Here is a 23,275-nt window from a genome sequence, read left to right on the forward strand (position 1 = left end):
AAGTATAGAGAAAGGACAGGTAGCTCACAGTTAAAAACAAAACAAAACTTGTTTCTGAGCTCAGGGCTTTCCTGTTTACTTGTGAAGGAAATCATTTAAATGTCCTGTCTTCTTTACAATATGGGTAACACCATCTCTATTACCAGGTTGTTGTAAAAGACCCTGTATAAAGTGTCTGGCACCTAATAGATTACAAGATGATGGTAGCTTGGAAAAGCTGCTAGGTGGAAATTCCTTTGCTAAGTATGGTGAAAAAAGTAAAGAGAAAAATAAGATGAATATTTGTGGAGGGTGGATGGCATCCAATTTGTCTTTCTTTCACTGTTTTTATAAATGGAGACAATTTTCACCATCAAGTTATTTACTTTAGAGCAGTTCCTTAGCAGTTATTAAGCTTAAAATGCTTTTCTAGTGGTTAGATAGTCAATACTCTGTTCTGTGATCTTGCTAGCCGGGCACAGTTCAGGAGGCAAGCCTGGATCAGGTAAGTCCATTAAGAGACTGTAATCAGTGGTCTTTTCCTGGAAAAACACTGCGGGGCATTCATATGTGACAGATCTTTAGACTTCCTTGGGAGATTCTGGAACATTGTTAATGATAGCTGCGTGTAGCAGCGCATGTCTGCTACTGTAACCGAGTGTCCGCCCCAGACCCCGACTCTTACCCTCTGAAGGCTGCTGATTGGGAATACGTGTGGCTTGTTTCTAGCCAAGGGCAGGGCGAGCTGGAAGTTCTAGAGAGTGAATGTCCCTGGAAGAAGCCCTCAGCCAATGTGGGACAGGGAGTTTATGCATTAAGCCTCTTGGATAATTCCAAACTGTGTTTTATACTGTCTTGTAGAATGCCCGAACAACCGAATTGCTCCCAAAGGCTTGTCCCAGGATCTGTCCCCCAGAGGAACACACTCTGAGATATATGTTGGCTTCTCCCACCTAATTTGCACTGAAGAGGTTTGTAGTGTGAAGCCTGGAACCTAGATTTTTTGTTTGTTTTTTGTTTTTACTAAGTAAAGCAAGTATCTATCTGACTTGAAGGGATCCAGAGGGACAGGATCCAACTCTTCTAGCAAGTCCAGGCAATGACATTGGTCACACCTGGCACCAGGATGCCCAGTTAAGAATGAGGAGCATAGCACTGGGAAAAAAAAAAAAAAAAAAAAAAGAGGTAGAGACTAAAATCTGAAACTCAGGGGAAGAGGCACCCATTATCCTGATGACTACATGGTACAAGTGTCCACGGTTACTAGGCTGGGTACCTAGAAGTACAGGGTGGGATCTTGGGGTAACAGACAGAGCAATCAGGGGTAGAGCCACGCATCTTACATGGCCCAAACTCCCCAGAAAAATTACAAGTGGAGATAATAAGTTGCATTACTCAAGCCTGACACTACGCTTTTTGTGCACGTTGCTTCATTTAATTCTAACAAAGACAGTGGAGTAGGAATTATCATCTCCACTTTATAGGTTAAAAAAAACCTAATTTTTTAAGAATTTAAATTACTTTCTCAAGGTCATCTTCCTGGAAAGTGGTGGATGACACCCAGTTCTGACTGATATCACGGTTCATAAGTTCATTGGCCATAGTGTGACCTGGGGGCCACAGAGATCATACGATCTTCTATCGTTGGAACTGTGTCTGTGCAGATGATTCACAAAACTGGCTAAGGAATTAAAGACCAAGTTTGGTCACAAAAGAGGTGATCATTTTTGGTTGTCAGAAGCCAGAGAAGATGTAAGAAAATGTTATACCATTCATAGTTGTGCATGCACTGATTCTTGGTGCTAAAATATTAGGGACAGTGGCCAAATTCGCCCAAGAGTCTATTGATAGGGAACAAAATGTGGTTATTTTGTTCTAAGAATTTATGTTTTTATTGTGAAACATAATATACCAAAAAAAAAAAAAGCCACATGCAGTAAAGATGTGTAGCTAATTAGAATTGTGAATGAGCATCCATGAGACCTCTATCCAGGTCAGATCAGTGACTATCACCAACCCCGAGAGACCCCACAGTCGCTCCTCAGGGTTACGATCCCCTTCCTGCCTGCTGACCGTATCTTCATCCTAACACCACGTTATGGTACCTCACTGCTTTTCTTTTTTTAAAGTAATGAATACTTATTCATGCCAATAAAATCTAGCTTAATTTCTGCTTCTGAGCTTTATATAAACGCTGTATACAGACTTCCCGGGATTCTGTCTCATTGTGACACTATGAACTGACTTTGCTGAAATTAACCACGGACTTTGGGGATGCTGAAGAGAGTGAGCCTGTTGCTTCTGGTTATATCCTTTAAGGACTTATGTCCAGAAGACGTATTACGTGTCATGGAGAATAAAGAGAGACTTAAAAGCCACTTAGGAGGCCCATATAGTTGTCATGGTGACTGAAGAGGATTTACCTGGTTCTCTGTTTGTTGAGGGCAGTGAGCTTCTCCTTCGTGGGTCCAGGTCACATAATCAATGCCTGGATCCGCAACAGATTCACAGACAGTGGTGTCCTTCCATTGCCAACTGTTATCTCAGGAAAAAACTGAAGGATGCTCTTAAGTTTTCTTGTTCCAGGAACAAGATACACAGTTTCAACTTTGGAGCCTCGTCCTCCCCAGAACACTCTGGGTAATTACTTCTGTCTCCGGACAATTCTTACTTGGCTTTCAAGGTTCAGCTCAAATGTCACTTCTGAGATGAAACTTTCCACTGTCCTGCCTTGGAGGAGGAAATAATCTCCTGAAATGCACTATCATGAGGGAACATTTGAACGTAATTCTATTGCAATAACGCAGCAGTATAATCATGTTTACAAGCAGGTCTTCTCTACTCCACAGTAAGAATTTGAAGAAAGGGATGGTACCCCATTTATCTTCTCCTGTCTCAGTGACGAGCATATAGGCATCCGTTCACTTTTGTTGAATCAATCAGTCAATCAATCAATGAAAAGATAGATAAAATCCTGTGGTGGGAAATTAATTAGTGCACAGACTCATCATCATGTCTTAAACCAGAAAGACACAGCAAGGTTATAAATTATCATAGTCAAGTGGAGTTGGAGAAAGTTTCAAGAAGTGATGTATGGGGGAGATAACAGAATGGATGGTAGCGATGCTTCATCCAAGAACACAGGGAAAGTCACAGATGCAGTGGTGAGAAGGTTGTTATTTCAGGCAGAAACTCCTCATCTGGCCTAAAAGGAGGCATACAAGACCATGATGGGCTCTTTCGTATAACCTGGTTGCATTTAAGTAATTATTAATCTTAGAGACAGTATTTATTATTTCCATAGAACATGAATGGAGTATATTTATGTGTGTGTGTATATATATATATATATTCACATATGTACATATACAAGTAAAGAGAGCACTGTATGGATGAGAAGAACATGCATGACTGGTTGCTTTTGGAAACTTAGAAATTTCTAAATGTTATTTACTTTTTTAATATTTGGAGAAAAACTTTCATAAAAATACACTTTTATGACAGAAGCTATTTGAAGTTCCAGAATTTCAGGTAACCTTCCCAAAGATTTCAGGATCCTACCTGTTTAATCCATGCAATGCATCCTGGGGAAATGATAATCTGACATCATGGTGAACTTGGAGGTGCCCAGACAATGAAAAGGCAGAGCTTCTTATTAATCACACTCTTGCTTATGAAACTGAGAATTCTTGGGATAAGATGCTCTTGCTGTCAAAAGTCAGTGGTGAGCTCCCTGTTCAACTGTCCTCAAACCTACTTGACACCAACATTTGTTTGGAATAATGCTCTATTTATTTATTATGCATCAGTAATTTCAGCTGGAACATGAATTCAAGCTAAACATTCTTGCAGGGTTTTGCAAATGAAACATGGATTTAGGACCTGTTTCATCAACTGCTTGTTTCCTCCTTTCATTAATTCCCTAAGTGTTTATTGATTAATTACCATGCGAAAGATTCTTCCTTACGGTACTGAGAATACCCCCAGTGGATAAGAGGGTTCTGTCTTAGGCACTGACCTCAGATGTTGAGACCGGCCTTTACTTACGGTAACTGTTGCTGTGGAAATGCAAGGAAAAAAAAAAAAGATTGAGGGAACAAAATAGTTAATAATCATCTAAAATAGTATTTTCAGTACATCTGATAGTGAGACAATAGACTCGAAAATCATAAGCATTCAGAAAATACTTATTGACTAGATTATCTTTCCAAAAGCAAGCGTGGCATTATTTTTGTGTGAACCTCAAACCTACCCACCTGCAAAACCCTCAGCTTCCCTCTTGTTTCCTTGTTGCCTCACACTTCGCCGTATTCCATTATGTGAACTTTTCCATGTTCCCTTATGTCCTCGGTAGTCCCCCGTCTGCCCCTCCTAGAGCTGCTCTTCTGCTTCGACCTGACCCTCAGGACATCTCCTTGTGTGGGATACACTCCTCCCTCCTCACTCTCTTCTCTAGATGTTGATGACGCCCATCTCACTACACTCTCTAGTGAATCCATAAATAGTACATCACCGTCAGGCTTATCATCTTCTGATCACTGTCAGCGCCCACTGGGTAGAGCCCAGACTACTTAGCATTACATCCGAGTGCTTCTGCTTCACAGTTTACTCCCTTCTGCAAGTCTAGGCTCAATTTCCATTCCTACCACGCACCCCAACCGGAATCCTTAGTTACACATAAATCTCATCATTCTCTGATGGGCTCATACTTTGTGCCGTATTTGTTCATACCCCTTATTTCTTTATGCATGTTCTTCTTGTCCTCTAGAATGCCTTTCCTGATTTTTATTTGAGAGATTTCTCCTTTAAGACTCATCTCGAAGATAACCTCCAACGTGAAACTTTCTCTGGTAATTCTTGTTGTAGTTGGTAGCGCTAGCCTTTTTATTCGCACAGTTCTTGTCACTTGGCTGCCTAATGAAATGTGACGGCTCCTGCTAATCTGCTTGTATCTCCCTCGGCATATCAGTATTTGCATACTTTGATGCATGTGTTTGTGGCACTCCTTCTGCCTGGAAGAGTCTCCCCCGACGCTTTATCCCTCCAAAGGACATCAAATACTCTTTGAAGATTCAATGATCAACTTCTTTATGACCATTTTACTGATTCTCCCACTAACGGAGTTTGAATTAATCCTCCTTGTCCATGTGAATTTTCTTATATCATGATCTGTATGAACTTCTACTTTGTATCTATTATGTCTTGAATAACATATTTATCTATCTCTGTCCTATTACAAGACCATATGGATCTGGAGGGAAGAAACTGGACATAATGCATACACACGTGCACACACACACACACACACACACACGGTGCTAAGTGCCAAATATACATTAGTGCGCAAGACAGATGCTCATCTTGACCCTGTTTATATTCTACCAGGGAAGAGAGGTAATAGACTAGTAATACTGGTAACAGAAGTGTGGCAAGTATTACAAATCTATTAAGGAAATGTGAAAGGTTACATCAGAATAGCCTAGCCTAGCTGGCAGGCGGTGGACCTGCCTGAGCAAGCAAGCCTGAAGGATAGTGGTTGTCTCCTGACAGTGAAGTCTAACTTTCTGATTTCTCTGGTAGATGTGTTTCTGAGGGTGGCAACATGTAGGGTGTAACCGTGGTTACAGTGAAGGGGAAAACGTTTGCCTGATGTAGCACATTTCCTGAAACATGGGATGTGAGCAGTAATTGCTTCTTCCTTGTTACTGTCTTCTTCTCAGTAGATCCCACCTCATTGGGAGGTTGACATTTGTGCTTTTTCATCATATGTGAGAGTTCATTCACTGATTTCAATAGATGTTCTTACATTTATTACAGCAGCACATCCGTGATCTCTTGAGTGAATCATTCTTCTGCTTGAGGGTATCAGGCTGACAAATCACCTGGAGCTAGAGGAGGAGAGGCTGTGGAGAGGGGGGTGATCAAGGCTGATGGCTCTGTCTGGATACCATCTTTTCCTTCATTTTCTTCTCCCTGAATCTAGAATACGGTATGTCACGTCGAGGTTTGAAAAGTTGCTTCCTCACCTTCTGAGACAAGGCTGGGAAGGAGTTCAGAGGAGAGCAACAAGAGAGGGAGGGTTAATGGATCAGTAAAAGCCTGCACACAAGGTAGAGGTTCCCAAGAGCCTCTGCTGGGAGAGAGGAAGCCGGGGGACTTACCGTGGTGCTTGGCCTTGGATGGTGAAGTCAGAGCCTTATCTGACAAGTACGTTGCAATGTTTTCTTCCCTCTCAGTCCCCAGAGCTGCTGCTGAACCTTAGTTACAAGGGTCACACAACTGATTCTGGAGCTTGTTTGGGAAGGAGAGGTGTTGACGATTACCGTTCCACCGACAGGATCTTTGTTTTCAGGCTGGGGGCCCCAAAGAGGAGAGGTGAGACTTGCCAGGCTTTGCCGACCCCGTGCAATTACCCCGTTGTAAGCTCACGTGGGCCCCTGAAGTACAGGGGCAGGTTCTGTTTCTGTTCAGCCTCCTGTGCCTGGCTTCCGCTAAGCACGCGATATACGATCATTCAGTGGCAGCGTTAACTCCCATGAGTGGGACAGGAGATATGTGATGACTTTTTGAGCACAAGGAGCCTTCTCACCTCCAACTTTAATCTTGACTCAAGCTATAATTTCTTCTGTTATCTTAGCCAAGCCACTTAGACTCCTTGAGTCTGGTGTGTTTGTAATAGGAGTAATAAGTTTCTCTCAGCTCAGAAGTTTTTAAATAACAAACTATCTACTGTCTACAGGCACAAGAAGGTTGTTAGATTACATGCAGCTTATCGAAACTTCACTTATCCCCCTTCCCCCCACATATATTCTTACACGTTTCAATAAAAACCGTAATGTATGGTATGGTTTTGTGGATCACTTTGAATGATTCTATTTTAGGCATTTGTAGACATTCTCCTTCAGGTAAAGATAAAGGGTGTGTCTCTCTGAGTCCTAGTCAAGACTGTTTTCATCATCTTCCTTCATGACCCTGACCTTTCTGTTAAGTTTTGAGCCTCCTCTGTGAATCATACTTTCAGTGTCCCTAGCATTTCTATTTCAAACTGGTTTCTTTTTTGTAGCAAAAGCTCTAAATATATTAGAGCACATTCTCAGTCTCTCTCCCTCTGCAGCGGCTCTAAGTACAGCTTTTGATTGGCTTTCGGGCACATTTCTTGGTTTTATTTGATCTATATTACATGTCACAGGAAGGGGAATAGAACCAACTTGCTGCCTACTTTTTCCCACGGCTCTCAGGAAACCATTCTTAAGCACTTACAATGGACCTGCTGCGTAGGGGACAGTGCTAGGCAGTGATGTGCTAGGGCTGAGATCCAACTGAAATTTTCAGGAATGTCTCGATCTGATTATTAAGCACAGCCATTTCTAGATAGTAGATAACATAAGCCTACAGTTAAATAATGTAGGTGAAAAACAAAATGAATAGATACCCAAAATTCATCAGTTAAATATTTTATTTTATTAACCTTGCTATTGTATATGCTTATGAGGTGGCGAGGTTACCGTGTCTGGATGATGGAAACACCATACGTGGACACTGCTGATCACCTCTTCTTGGCCCTGCATGCATTGATATTATGTTGGTAACTTGAAATTGGCCGAGTGGGAAGATCTACACCACGAAAGTTAGCAAATGCTGCAAACTGGCCCTTCCCCACCCCTCCCCAGCCTATTGAACAATACTTATCAGCACTCCACTGCTTCTAGATAGTACGGAAAGTCAGGGTTGAAAAGTAGCTACGGCGTCTGGGGAGACACAGTGTTCACGTGCAAGCAGGGGCAAAGATGGAGGAGCCGCACTTCGCATGCTGGTGCAGATTCATAATTAAAAGGTAACTGTCACGATAATTAAAAGGTAACCGAGAGAATATTCTGTGCTTTGGGCCAAGGACTGTAATTAGGTTCAACACATGCTTTACCAGCTAGAATAGAGTATGAAGCAGGTATTGAATATTCTGAATGTGATGAAAATACTTTGGCCAAAGCTGCTGAATGTTTCTAATGGGCTTTGTTCCAAAGCAGATAGCTGCTATCTCTTTGTCAATAAAAATCAGAGATATAAAAACACAATTAGTTGTATAAATCCAGGATGCCTGAGGTTTAGCCGTAAGCTATGGCTCCCAACTTTAATTTAGACACACATCGACACAAATGTTTGGGCCATTTTACCTTTAATACTCTTGAGTTAAAGATTTACTAGATATTCGACAATGCCCTGGTGTTATGAACCACTCCTCACCCACAGGGCAGGGAGCTGGCATTTCATAAGCATCAACAACCTGCCGGACACCTTGTTAGGTACTCAGTCTAGGTGATACCTTGTCCCCAGCACCCGGTAAGGGAGAGATGAACAGGAAAGAGAGGGAACTAATGTAAGCTGAACACCTACGTATTCTGTTCATTATCCTGAATCACTGCAACAAGTTTAAAAGTGATAGTATTTATTCTCATTTTATAGTAGTGAAATGGAGGCTTGGAAAAAAATGAAAGAAATTTTTCTGAGATAATATTGCAAGTAAGTGGCGGGGCCAAGATTTTTTTAGACACGTGTTTCAGTGATCCTTTCATTCAACCAGCATTTCTTGGATGCATATTACATGCCAGAAGAGGCCTGGGTGTGGGAAAATGGTTAATGTTACATTACTTCTCTGCTTAGGAAGTTTATACTGTCCTGTGGGAGGAAGGTAAGTAATTATGATCATATGTGTAAATATTGTCATAGAGGCCAGCATGCTAAGTTCATGAGAAACATACTCAGCACAGTCTTCAGAGTTCAGTGCCAGCTCTGGGGAGTACTTAGAAGTTTAAGTACTTAGAAGTTTAAGACTTGAAGGATAGATAGGAATTAGGCAGAAAGGGTGGAATGGGGTGGGAGAAGAGCATTGTCTACAGAGGGAATAACATGTGCAAAGGACCGGAGTCAGGAAGAACCAGGCAAGTGACTCATAATAAGAGCTAAAATTTTACTGATGACTCATTTAAAGTGATGTAAGAAATTTTAACCCTTTTAAGAAATTCATGAGTAGACGTAGCTGTCATGAATGAGGCTGTTCTAGGTGTTGGAACGACTCGATCATGCATTTCCACATCATCACAAGAAGTCTGGAGCACGGCGTTCCAAACAAGGACAGAAAATGATCAGATTCGTATTTTAGAAAGACCACTCTGTTTTGTGTAACAAGTAAAAATCTGATTAGTAACTCCCTTGTTTGAAATCTGTTGTTCACTCTTTTCACTTTTTTTTTTTTTTTTTTTGAGAACTCAGTGGATCCTGTGTCCAAATCTAAGCAGAGTGTCTGAGTTGTAGGAAGTCCTCAATAGATGGCGACTTTTGTGTTTGTTTAATTCCATGGGCTGGCTCAGACTCTCTAATTTCCTCTCTAGCTACTCTCATTTTGGGATTCAAAATATCACCTGCTTGGAATATTTTTCCCCATGATGCGTCACTGTCCGGAAGCTTACCTAGTGAATCTTACTGGGTTTTTATAACAGCAGAAGCTGAAGCAGAAGCAGTGGCTGGAAGAAGGGTTTTCATCACTCACATTTCAGAAGCAGCAGTTAGAAGAGCTCAGGAGGAGACTTTCCAAAGGATCCATTGAAGAATCAGCCAAAGAAATAGTCGGCTGTAAATGGTGACCCAGCCTAGAGATCATGAGATCGTATGATGGTGTGAAAACCTTTCTCACCTTTCTCACTCAAATTGCTTCCAACTTTGAGCCCCGCAAGGATCAGCCAGAGCAGCAATGGAGGGAAAAAAAATAAAGCTAGCTAGAATCCTTCTATCTTTATCTTGTTTAAGGAGAAAAGAGACTTTAAACAGTGCTAATAAATCTATCCAAGTTATATTTAATATCTGCGGATAGTGATTTTTTTTAAACAGAATTGAGAATTTAGTGACAACTAAAATCATCATGGAACTTGTCTATTTTCTATGAGTAATCATAAAATTTGTGGAAATGCTTGAGTTTTTATGAAATGGCAATTGAGAAAAATTCCCTTACTGACTATATCTTCATAAAAAAAGTAAGAAACAAAATACAGTTATATATTTATTATATTCTGTAACTCATATTCTTTCCAAGTCCTAAAAATAGAAAGAATTTTTGAATACCAAACTCTATGGGGTTAGTTTGAAATGGGGGAAAAAATGAAAAAAAAAGAAGATGATAAATTCTTAGACACATAGCACTAAGGTAAAACTTGAGACCTGAATTTCATTCAAGTGATTATGTTGGAATAAAAAAAAAAACGGAAATGCATAATTCATGCATGACTCACCAAGGCTGTATTCAAGATTAATCACAGGGGTGACAAACCAAAGATGTAGTGATTGGAACACTGAGAAAGATGGAGAGTTTGACGTTATTTACCTTTTCACACACCTTGCTTCATATCCTCAGGACAAGCCACCTTTTCAGCCCCTTCTTTCCATATCTTTGTGCTGCATTTCAGGTCCTTTCCGGAGAAGGTCAAGCCTGGGGAGCTGTCGCCGCTTTGCAGTGTCATCTCTCTGCAAGCTCATCTCCTTCCTAATCCCACCCCGAGCCCACCCCCTGCCCCACTCCAAGATCGCCCAAACAAAAATCTTCATTTCAGTTACCATGGCAACTCGTTGCTCCTGGCCTTGCCAGACGCACAGACTTTGGACTCATGCTATTTCCTTCCCCAGGTGTATTTTCCCTCTCACTGCAAAGATTTCATTCCTCGAGATTCTTGTTTTTTAAATTCTTCTAACACTTTGTCCTTACAATGCAGTCTCTTGCCACTTTGCATTATAACAGGGTCTTTCTGGTTGTCCTCAAAGAGTGTAGGTTTCTTTGAATAATAAAATGTGGGGAAAGGGGTTAGACTTTCAAAAGCACTTCTTATGTGTTAGGAACTATTCTAGATGCCTGACAAAACATCTTACTGAATCTTCAGAATGACCCTATAGTGTAAATCATTGTCTCCATCTCACAGATGCATTCACCAGCCCAGTCAGTCAATCAACTCATCTAAAGAGATGCTACTGGTAAGGACATACACAGAGGCTTTTCTGACTTAAAACTGCTGCTCTTTTCACTTCGTCACCACATATGGAGAGCGTGAGTCAGGGTTTCTTTATTTTTGTTCCTGGACTTTGTATTTTTTGGGAGTTGCCTCTGGATCTCTGTCTCCATCTATCTTTCTACGTGTGTTTCCCTCTCTGTCTCTCCTGTTTATTTACATTTCCTTAGAACTTTCTAAAGATTTTACCATACATATGCGAGTCTAAGGGGGTGACGAGAGGAATTCACCTCTGAAGAATGGGGGGAGAGGCAGCAGAGGGCGGACACGATGGTCTGAATGGACATGGACGGAGACCTGCCACTATAACGACCAACCCGTATCATGACTGGCCACTATGGTGCCAGAGAGCAGATTCAAGAGGAGGACCCATGCGTTCTAGCCGACATCTGAATGACACAAGGTAGGAGCTCATCATCCAGGATGTTCACTGAGACCCAAAGCTCTGTTAAGGTGAACAGAGTTCTATCGGTCAGTGAAGGACGCAGCCTACAACCCTGTTAGCCGACCCCGGGAAAACCTGCATGTGGGGACAAAGGGGTAATTATTCAGTCTTAAGCTTGTATAGATTCTTTGCAAACCACTTTTCCCTCTTGTATAATGAAATTATGCAAGATTAGCCTTAGATTTATTTTCTTGGCCAAAAAAAAAAAAAAAGAGGTCCTATTAAATAAATAATCCTGTTTTTTTTTTTTAAACTCTGTTTTACTCTAAGGAAAATAGTGGAATCTCCCATCTCTATTACGCTGTGTTTCTTAAAGGGCCTTTGTACCTATAAGTGTGACAGTGGCATCACTGTTCATATTTTAGTGGGAGAAATGAAAGCCCAGAGACACTGAACAAAGTGACAACAGAGCTGGGGTATGATCCCAGGTCTCTTGACATTTAGTTTAATGTTCTTTCCATCACATCTCTGTTGATTTAAACAAAAATAGCAAAGAAATAGTACAAAGCATCATCCTGGTTGCGGTTTTGACAAGGCTTATAGCCTCTGGAGTTATTAGCTGGAAGCCCAACACCTGGGCTATTTTTGATCACTCGATGGCCCTAGTGACAAGGGTTTGAACAGTTCAGAATGAGGTTGGTTAGGGGAATCTCTGTTTTACATAAATCACAGCCTCGAATATGTTCAGGATTTACCTACATCAGGCACACACACACACGAAAGACTCTGAGGACTCATATTGAAAGCTGGTGTTTTTTAAACCCCTTGTGAATATTTGTGAAAATTGATGACACTAAAGATACTGCTTCTCAAATTAAAAAAATAAATGAATTAAAACTCTGAAAAGGAGATGGAAGTGCCTTTTACTCAAGGTAGAAAGAACCCATTAAAAATCTGTTTCCTTATTTTCTCAGCATGCCTGAAGTGAGACCATTCATTCAGTTTCAAATGAAGTCCAGAAAGTTGCCAACTTACAAGTCCCTACATTGGAATCTTTGGACTTCTATCCTTCACTGGACATCGACGCTAGCAATAGGAATTTCTCTGAAATGTAGATATGTTATTTGTGATCATGAGTGTCCTCAAGTTCCCCAGACGCCAGCAGCCACCTTTCTGCTTCATGTCTGACTGCACCATCTGAGATTCTCTGTGTGTCTTTAAGGGTCCCCATCTTTTACTGGATTCTCCTCCCTTAGTCTGTCTGAAGTCATCAGAGTGCTTCCGTAGCACCAAAGTCTGTTTTTTGGCATGGTTATAATATGCTCAGTGGAGCTGTCTGCTCTACTGTTAAAAGAGTCAAGCGAATAACAACAGCATAATACAGGCGCTTGGCATCCCTGAGTCCCGTAACTTACCTGCGTAAGTACTCCCTCTCCTGGGTTGGTTTGGGTCTTCTCTGTTACTACTGATTTCTGTTTCCACAGCACTGTGTACTTTTCTTCATACTAGAGCACAGATCATTAATTTCATTTTTATTTTTTTCATGCTGGAGAAATTTTCTGATTGTCAGTCACTATGCTATTTATGCCTGTCTTTTGCAAATATAGGAAACTTTATCATTGTGAGTGGGAGAAGCCTTGATAATTGGGGATACATTTTAAATTTGCTGAAACTTATCTTCATCAACTCCAACTCTCCCAGGCTTCCTGTTCACTCTACAGTCTTGGGCTACATCCAAATTTTATCTATGTTTTCCTTCTCTTGAATTAATTTTACACTCTGCTATTTTTTCTCCTATAACACTTCTCTGTAAATAATTTGCCGCTAGGTTTTTAAAAATTAATTTTTTTTATTGACGTATAGTTGATTTACAATGTTGTGTTAGTTTCAGGTGTACAGCATAGTGGTTCAGTTGTGTATATATAGTATGTATATAGTATATACAGTATATATATATACATACAGTATGTGTATGTATATTGTTATAATATAATCATAATATAATGTAATATAATTATAATATATAATATATGCATTATTTTTTGGACTCTTTTCCATTATGGGTTATTACAAGATATTAAGTATAGTTCCCTGAGCTATAATAGTAGGTATTTCTTGTTTAACTCTCGCTCTCTCTTTTTTTTTTTTTTTTTTTTTTGGTGGGAGAGGTAATCAGGTTTATTTATCTATTTATTTAATGGCGGTACTGGGGATTGAACCCAAGACCTCGTACATGCTAGGCACGCACTCTGCCACTGAGCTATGCCCTCCCCTCTGTTGTTTATCTCTTTTATATATAGTAGTGTGTATACGTTCATCCCAAACTCCTGATTTATACCCCCGCCACTCCCCCTTTGGTAACCATAGTTTGTATCTATGTCCGTAAGTCTATTTTTGCTGTGTAAATAACTTCATTTGTATCATTTATTCTAGATTCCACATGTACGGGATATCAGAAGGTATTTGTCTTTGTCAGTCTGGACTGTCACCAGCTTTAGTGAGGACTAGTGTGCTAATTGTATTTGGTGCAGACAAATTTAATATAAAGAATTATTCTTGCTAATTCTAAAGAGGATAACTATCAAGAGGCAAGAGTTAAAGGAAAAACAAAACAGTGATGGTAACCTTGGGAGAGGGTGAAGACTTCCTTTCCAAGAACAGGATTCAAACCCCGCGGGAGAAGGGGCAGCTGTAGCTCCCTGCACAGCACAGAGGCTGTCTGTTGCTCTGGGCCATCGCTGGTCAACAGTCGCTGGACAAGCAGGAGACACTTCTCCAGGGTGCAGTAGGGCAAGGCTGGGGAACCAACTACTGGGGTGCTCGCAGGGCTCCTTGGATATTTACCCACAGGGAGCCACTAAAACCAAAAGGGAAAATTATCATCTTGACAGTTCGGCCCCACCCCTATGACATTATGCTTTTTTAAAAAAATAGCCCTTTTCCTTTAATAATACTTCGCACAGGTGCTAGAGTGAGCTCTGTCATCCATACTCTCTCTCTCTGTCTCATTTGAACCAACCTGTGAATTGTTAATTTTTTTTTAAAGGCAAAGAAACAGAAGACAGATACGCTATAGAAAGTGACTGATTCACTCATTCAAAGTAGCTGGAAACAATTTAAGCAAAGCTTAGATTTTCTGGGAGCAATAAAAGCCCTATCTTCAGCCATCCCAGTTCGGCCCTTGAGAATCCACCGTAGTCAACTAACCAAGAAGCATTTACTTTTTGTAGACTCGTAAAGCACTGTTTTGTTGCCTTTGAGGATAAGGGAGAAGTAAAGACATCAATCAACGGATTTACCAAAATTTGTCAGCCTTCAGAACCTGGGCTCTTCCCTGAGTGCGAGGCTAGAGGACAGCTTTTTTGAATCAAGAACTTGACAGCGGGGAGGATGCATGCCGTCCCACTTCTCCCCTCTCCGTGTCAGGATATCCCTAGGTCTTCGTTTACACTTTATTCCCTCTTATCCCAGATAAGAGATACTGCCTATGGAATTTAATCAGGTGTATCATTGTCTTCTTTTCCTAATTCCTCTTTTATGTAATTTCTGATCTTCCTTCTGACTTCAGCACAAGTGGCACTCTCTCAGGGAACGCTTCCCTGGCTCTCCTGGCTAGGTCACATCTTCCGTCAAGTATTCTCACAGTATCTTGAAACTCTCCTCTTGAAAACTTACCAGAATTGCAGTTTTATATTTATGGTGTGACTTTTTTTGAGTGTTCTCGCTGCCCAACCGGCCCATTCACTTGAAGAATTCAGTGGCTGTGGTGTGCTTACTTCTCATTGTACCTGATAATCTAGTTGGCATTCAGAAAGGGGCTCTCTCTGTCTCTACCTGTCTTTCCGCCAGCATTGCTCCCTTTCTCTAGGCTTTCTTGTTGACTCCTTCTTCAAGGACTGCTGGCTTGCCTGGTTCTCACCAGTTCTCGAACTACCCAGTTTGACTCCCTGTCTCTGTTACGTGTTTGCTCCCCTGTTGGTGAACACCAGCCCTCCCTGTGTTTGCTCCCGCTCACAGCTGGATCCTCTGATCCACATTATTTTTTGTAGTTCTTGTCAACTTCAAGGCTCTTTCTCACCTTCAAATTCACATTTTTTTTTTTTTGAGGCACTTGTTTAAAACCTTCAGCATAAGGGGCTTGCACCTGAGACACACTCAGGGCCCCCACTTCTAACGCTCCTCTCCGCCTTCTCTCTGCCTTTCCATGTTCGTAGGGCAAGGTCTCTGTTTCCTCACGATTGCAGCACAGAACTTACACCCTTTAAAGCACCATCTCAGCCTAAATGAGGAATCTAGTCCCACACGCCGGAATCTCACCAGCTCAGCACACAGACCTTGCATATCTAATTAAGATGAAGCTCTGGGGATGGGGATGGGCATCCCAGAGTTTCAGGAGCTTTGTCAGTGAGTGGGAAGCAAGCTGTAGAGAGTTGATATTGTTAATGACCATTAACAAAGCCCTTCAGAGCATCTGAGGAGTTCAGTCTTAAAAGGCCCTCTTTTCTAATTATTTTAGTAATAAAATAAATATTTTATTTATTTTCTAATGTTTTATAAGTAGAGATTTTAATTATAATATATTTAATTTTTTAAGATTTAAATCTTTATCAAATGTGGGAATACTCCAGGAGTTTCCTGTTTCTCTATACTCCCTCAGTAGGCTAGCCATGATGCCAAAAAAGATCAAAAAAAAAAAAAAAAAAAAAAAAAGCAGAGAAAACTTGAAGGATGTGTGATAATCTGAAGCACAGAAGCCCAACAAACAGCATATTGTAGCTGTGCTTCTATTTAGATTTCTATTTCTAGAAATAAAAATAGTCAGAGGAGTCTACAAGACTCTGCCAGTTCCATCATCTTGGGCAAGTGCTTAATTTTTTTTGGCTTCAGTTTCCTCATCTATAAAATGAGAACGTAACAATGCGGCCAGATAGGGATGCTGTGGGAAGAAGTGAAGGCGCTCACATATTTAAGTGCTTAGAACAATGCCTGCTGTTGTCCTCTTTCTTTTGTTTACAAGTCCAGCATTTCCCACCAGAGTGTCAGACTCATCAGATAAATGTTCGCTTCGGTCTACCTCTGACCCTGGCAGGAGGCCTTCATATAAACAATGAATCGTCCTTGAGGAAGATGTGCACACAGGATCAATGGGAGAATCTGCAATGGATCTTTCCTGCTGCGGACCTAAGTCTGTATTCTATCTTTAGTTGGAGCGTACGCTGAGTTTCTCACAGATTTTCCAATCCCAGATGCCCAAGGAACATTCAAACAATTAGTTCTTTTTCTTTCTCGGGTGACTGTGAAATAAGCATGCTGTAGTGAAAAATCACTGGGCAGGAACCCAACAGATATGGCTCTGCCAGTAAGTCTTTATATTGACTTTTTCAGAGCTTCATGTCCTCTTATGTGAAACCAAGAGTCCATGTTAGGAATTTGCAGAAAGGCTTTGAGTACCAAATGCAATCACTGTATCCATGCACTTTGAAAAAAGCAATGTTTTGTATAAATTTGAAAACTAATAATAATGATTGATAACACTGTTAACTGTTATTGTTACAGTTAAAAGCAGAAGACACATCACATAATCATACTGACAGTGCCTCTAAGCTGCATCTTATCTAAGTTTGGAGACAGAGTGTGATGGAAGATGGTTAGTTTTCCAATTAAAGTTCCTCCCATAACAGCAGTAGAACCACGACCACAAAGAAAGTATGTGGATTAAGGTGTCCTGATCCTTCGGGATGACCTTTGAGGCCTTTCAAGCTCTTACACTCTTGGGTGCAGTAACTTTATAATTGTGAAAAAATAGTGAGAACAGCCAGTGCTGACCTACCACTTCACTATTTGCCACGCACCATTTTAAGTGCTTTGCACGTTACTCTTTTAACTCACACAACAACCCTATGGGGCAGATTCTACGAAGACCTCATTTATAAATGAGCAAGTGGATGCCCAGAGAAGTTAGGAAACTTACCCAAGGAGCAGAGTCAGCAGCAGCAGAGCCAGGATTTGAATCCAGGTAGATGGCCTCAGAGTCACAGTCCTCACCACCACCCTCGTCTTGAAGTCAAAACGGAATCTTTCCATCAAAACTAACTTCATCTCTTCTTGTCCTCCTTCTTTGCTCAAAGCAGATGTAGATTAAATCATCTTTTTAAAGGAGACCATTTCCCTAATAATATGCTGCTTTTAGATCTGACGCTAGCACAGTATCCTGGAATGTGCATCCTTCTAAATAAACACGTTCAGTTATCAATTAACTGCAGCTCCCATGAACTTATCCAACTGCCCTACCTCAATCACAGAAGGCTCCAGCCGAGATATTTAATCTCCTGACTGCATATTTCAGTCCTAATGCATTTGGATCGAGGGCACCTTGGGTGACAGGAAAATACGGAGGAAGGAAGTTTGCTTACTCAAAGTGCAATTACACGTCCAAAATGCACAGACTATAAAATGGCTCTTGAAATTCATCACTTCTTTTGAATCTCAGTTTGGCACTCCTGAGGTCCCTGCTCTTGGCCAGAAAGCTTCAGCCCTCAACCTCAATCTGGGTTTTGCTCAGCTGAAGTAATGAATATACGAATATATATACAGGAGTGTAAATTTACTTCAGATCCCCGATTTCCTTTAAAACGAATAAAGAAATGACAACCTTACTTTAATATTGGCTCTCAATATTTAATAGGTTTCTTAACTAATGACTATTTCTGGAGTTAGTACCCAATATGATGTGATGAGCGTATGACTCTGGTATTTAATACGTGATTTTTCAGTTTAAAAAGTTACACGTGGCTCTACTATGCCTTGATGGAATTAATAATACAAAGTTTTTGGTTCCTTTAATTGTTTTCATTTGTCTAATTGAGGGATTTCTGCTAGTCACCCCACCCCCCATCCCAACCCTTTCTCAATCTGGCATTTTTACAACTGGAGTGAAGATAGGAATCAGGGTTTTGAAATATTGCATCTACATTGTTCATAACACAATTCAGCAGGCAGAAGGAAAAGTCAGGTGATTTAAGACTTGCAGTCTGGGGACCCAAGCACGTGAAGTTGAATCCCTTAAATTGTGCAGATCCTCCTTTATTACCTATTAAGGCGTGACCCGAATGAGGCATGGAAAGATATATTTTAAAACTTAGGAGCTTCTGTGGGGAAAGATCTGGGAAAAGTGCTTGTCTCATCTAGAGGGGAGTAAAATGGAAGTCCTCCTTGACATTCCATGTCCTCAGCAGCATGGGTCCAGTGGCTACAGGTGGCTACAGCCACTGGCAAGTGTTGCTGACTTCGCCCACTTTATTTCATCCTCAATGTCACTGTCACTGTCTTCATTCAAGGCTTTTCATTTCTTCCTTGATGTGTGAAACACACCAGTTCCTCCTTCTTTGCAGTATCACTCTCCTCTATTCAGTTTCCATGTTGCTATCAAATATTTTGAAGTTACAAGCCTAATGATTCTCTCCCCTTCTTAAAGCCACTGGATGGTTGTTACCTTCACAGCAGAGCTCAGCCCCCCTGGTAGAACTTTCTACAGTGTTGATATTTCATGTCGTAATGAGCTCCTGGACTTCTATCTCATCACGGCCCTTTAAGCATCTTGTCTTCTAGCCATGCTGAAGCAGCGTCTGAACATTCCAGTATCCTTATGTCTCTGTGCTTTACATATGTTGCATCCCACCTACTTGAAAATATTTAATCCTCATTTCCCTTACCTAAAAGCTATGGATCTTAGAAAAGTGTCATCTCAGTCGGGCAGTTTTTGTTTGTTTGTTTGTTTGGACTGAGTTGGGTGTTTTCTCTTTGGCTCCCACTACTCGCTGGGCTAGCCTACATCTTTGTATCCATCACGCCATCTTATAATCCTCCACCCACATTTCTGCTTTGCATGATAAGCTGTGAGCTCTGTGAGGCACGGAGTATGCTTTATTTACTTTATTCCTTAGTGTGCTACACAGTAACTGGTACATCGAAAGCACTTAGTAAAGGTTTTATTTAAAGGATTTTTAAATTAACCAATTAATAAGATGGTCATTTTTCAATACATAAAATCTGGTTCAGATGATAGCACTTTATTGCAACTATCCCCCTCACAGGAGACTTGAATGCCAAGATGGTGTTCATCCAGATGTCTCGGTTTCACTTTTCCCCTGGGTGTCCTGTCACCCAGAACACCCAAAATGGGTGATTTTTGTCTGAAAAAGTCTTTGATCCACATCCATTTTTAAAATCTGTTTTGGCTAGGTGTAGAATTGTAGTTTGACCATCTTTTCTTTCAGTTCTTTAGAGATATTATTTCACTTTCCTCTTCTGAACATTTTTTGTGATCATTCTTATCTTTCTTTCTCTGTACAGAAACAAAGCTGTTTTTAAGATTTTTCTTTATTGCCAACTTTCAACAATTTGATTATGATGTGCTTTGTTGTGATTTGGTTTCTTCTGTGGAGTTCATTAAACTTCTTGGATCTATGGTTTTATGGCTTTTATGAAGTATTGATAAATTTCAACCATTGTTTCTTAATATATTTTTTCTGTTTCATTCTGGAACTCAATTAGACATTTCAGACTACTTGAAATTTTTCTGTGGCTTATTGAAGCTATATTTTATTGTTTTATTTTTCTCTCTTAGTGCTGCATTTTCAATAATTATTATGACCAAGTCTTCAAGTTTACTTTTTTCCTGAAATATTTAATCTTCTGGGAATCCTATCCTGTTCAATTTTATAATTTCAGATATTGAATTTTTTATTTCTTAAAGTTTCATTTGGCTCTTTTGTTATATCTTTTTATTCTGTTAATGATTTTCCTTTCGAGGGTTGTTGGGCTCAAGTCATATCAGGCTTGTTGATATAGAATATACATCTATTTATAACATTTTACCTTAATCCTTTACCATTTTGTTTTTTAGATGTGCCTCTTAAAATATCATAAACACTTCTTTAAAAAAAATGTGTAGCAAGGCCTTTCTGTTTGTGAGGATGCCATGCTGCTCACTGGCTTTATAACTTCCTCTTTCAATCCAATCTAGAACCCTAGTAAACTGTTCTAGAGGAAATACATCTTTTAAATATAGTTTACTTACAATATTATATTAGTTTCATGTATACTACATAATGATTTAATGTTTTTATAGATTATACTCCATTTAAAGTTATTACAAAATAATGGCTATATTTCCCTGCGCTGTAAAATATATCCTGTTGCTTATCTATTTTATACTTACATGGTGCCCCTCCCATACCCCTTTCCTCATCTCATAATCCCATTCTCCGTCTTGCCCCTCCCACCTTCCCTGTCCCCACTGATAACAACTGGTTTGTTCTCTATACTAGTGAGCCTGTTTCTGCTTTGTAATATATATTTGTTTGTTTTATTTTTTTAGATTTCACATATCAGCAATAACATAAAGTGCTTGACTTTCTCTGCCTGACTTATTTCACTAAGCATAATGCTCTTTAGGTCCATCCACATTGTTGCAAGTGGTAGAATTTTATTCTTTTTTAAGACTGAAAATATTCTGTTTTATATATATATAATATAAAATATAATATATAATATAAGATATATATAAAATATATAAAAAATATAATTTATATTATATATTTTATATATATTGTGTATATATATATAGTGTGTGTGTGTGTGTGTGTGTGTGTGTGTGTGTGTATAAAAAAAACACACCACATCTTCTTTATCTGTTTATTGGGAATGACAAAATATTAATGATTCTCAAGATAGGCTGCTTCTGCTCCAGACTTCAGCAGAGGTTACCTTGATGGAATTATTTGTATAAAAAAAACAAAAGAGTGAAGGAGTGAGAGTTCTCTCTCAAATCAAATTGCTGGTAGGAAATAATGATATTATTTTCAGATCAAGATTTCTACCTTGAAAATGTCAGAGTGTGTGTGTGTGTATGTGTGTGTGTGTGTTTGTGTGTGTGTGTGTGTGTTTTTGTGTGTGTGGTAGGGGGTGGGGATAGTAAGAGATACAGTGGTGTGAGAATAACTTTCAACTGAGAATCAGGAGATCTAAATCCACATTTTAGTCTGTCCTCCAACTCACCCTGGGACCTGGAAACAATCTCTTTCTCTCGCTGAATGTCTTATCTCTCGAATGAAAGACTTGGGGGAGTTGATTCCTAAGATCCCTTTCTGTGACTGTGATTAGTGGTCAAGAGTCAAGAGGAAGAATGCATTTAATGCATGTGCAGAAGCTAGAACTAATTCAGACATCACAGTGGATTCCTGAATCCTTGTATGAAATAAAAGGGTGCTTTGGGCATTGCTACTCTTGTTTGAGAACTTAGTCCAGAAAACAATTTCACTTGGAGAGCAATCTTGGCATTTCAGATCATGTCTAAAATTATTATGAAATCACATTTTCATGCCAAAGGATAAAAGCTTTCCAAGGTAGAGAACTGCCAGAGAAATCCTAATAAAGATAGACATCCCAATCATTGAATTTTAACCTCTTCATAGCCTTTCCAAAACTTGAGTTTGTTTTCAAGGTATTGCAACATTAACTATTTATTCCTGTTGATAACTGTGAACTCTTTGGAGTGCTGTCTTCCAGATCAACTCATGGAAGTTAGAGCTCAGTCACCTGAATATATTTGCAATATTAAAGCAAGATGATATATCACTTTGCAGGCTAATATATCATGTTCCTTAACATATTAAAAATATATTCATCTATCTAAGAAGAACTTTTATTTGGATGGACAGGTAATTAAAAATTGTCAAAGTATGTCTGTGGTATTCCTGTTTACCCCTGAAGTTCATCTTTCCCTTTCTTTAGACTTTTTTTTTAATTTCAAAAACAAATATAAATAGCATTATTGCAGCACAATTGGCACACAATAAATTTCACATACTAGTGTATACAATTTGATCAGTTTTGACAAATGTTAAAACCTGTGAAACCATCACTGCAATCAACATAGTGAATGTATATGTAAACCCTTTTTGAGCTCCTCCCTCTCACCACTCACTCCCTGGTTCTTCCACCCAGGTATGATTGATCTGCTTTTGGCACTATAAAATTAGTTTGATTTTCTGAAGTTTTATAGAAATGGAATCATACTGTATGTATTTATGTATTTTTTTGTCTAGCTTATTTCACTCAGCATAATTATTTTGAGATTCGTTTATGTTTTGTGTGTATAAATAGTTCATTCATTTTCATTACTGTGTAGTATTCCATTGCATGGATATACTTCTGATTTGTTTAATCTTTCATCTGTTGGTGGAAATTTAAGTCTTTTTCAATGTCGGTTTATTACAAGTGAAAACTACTATGGACATCTGTGTATGTTTTTGTATGGTCATACATTTTCCTTTGTTTTGGGTAAATGACTAGCAATGAAATGTGTGTATTCCATGATAGCTGTATGTTTCATGTTAAAAAAAAAAGGGAGTTAAGACAATTTTATTTATTTCTTTTCAATCTGGATGTTATTAACTTTATTATTATCTTTTCACCTTATTTCACTGATTTAGAACTTTCAGTCCAATGTTAAATGGAAATGGTGAGAGAAGACATTTTTGTCTTGTTTCTGCCCTTAAAGGGAAAGCATTCAGTCATTCTTCATTAAGTATGAGTTTGGCTGAAGGTTTTCCACAGATGATCTATGTCATCTTGAGAAAGTTCCTTGAATGTAAGAATTTCTCTAAAAGACGTGATGAGAGCAGCTCATGTGTGGGTTCTCGTGGACACTTAAAAAATCTCTGAAAGTCTTTGAAAATGTGCTTTCTGCCATTTTAGACCAGTGCAAGCCACCAATTCTTGGTGATGTCATAGAAGACAAACGCCATACTTTTCATTTCTGAGTCAGATGGGTGCATTGAATTTTTTTTTTCTTCAATAT

Source organism: Camelus dromedarius, chromosome 15 (genome assembly GCF_036321535.1).
Source record: "Camelus dromedarius isolate mCamDro1 chromosome 15, mCamDro1.pat, whole genome shotgun sequence".
Classification (NCBI taxonomy): domain Eukaryota; kingdom Metazoa; phylum Chordata; class Mammalia; order Artiodactyla; family Camelidae; genus Camelus; species Camelus dromedarius.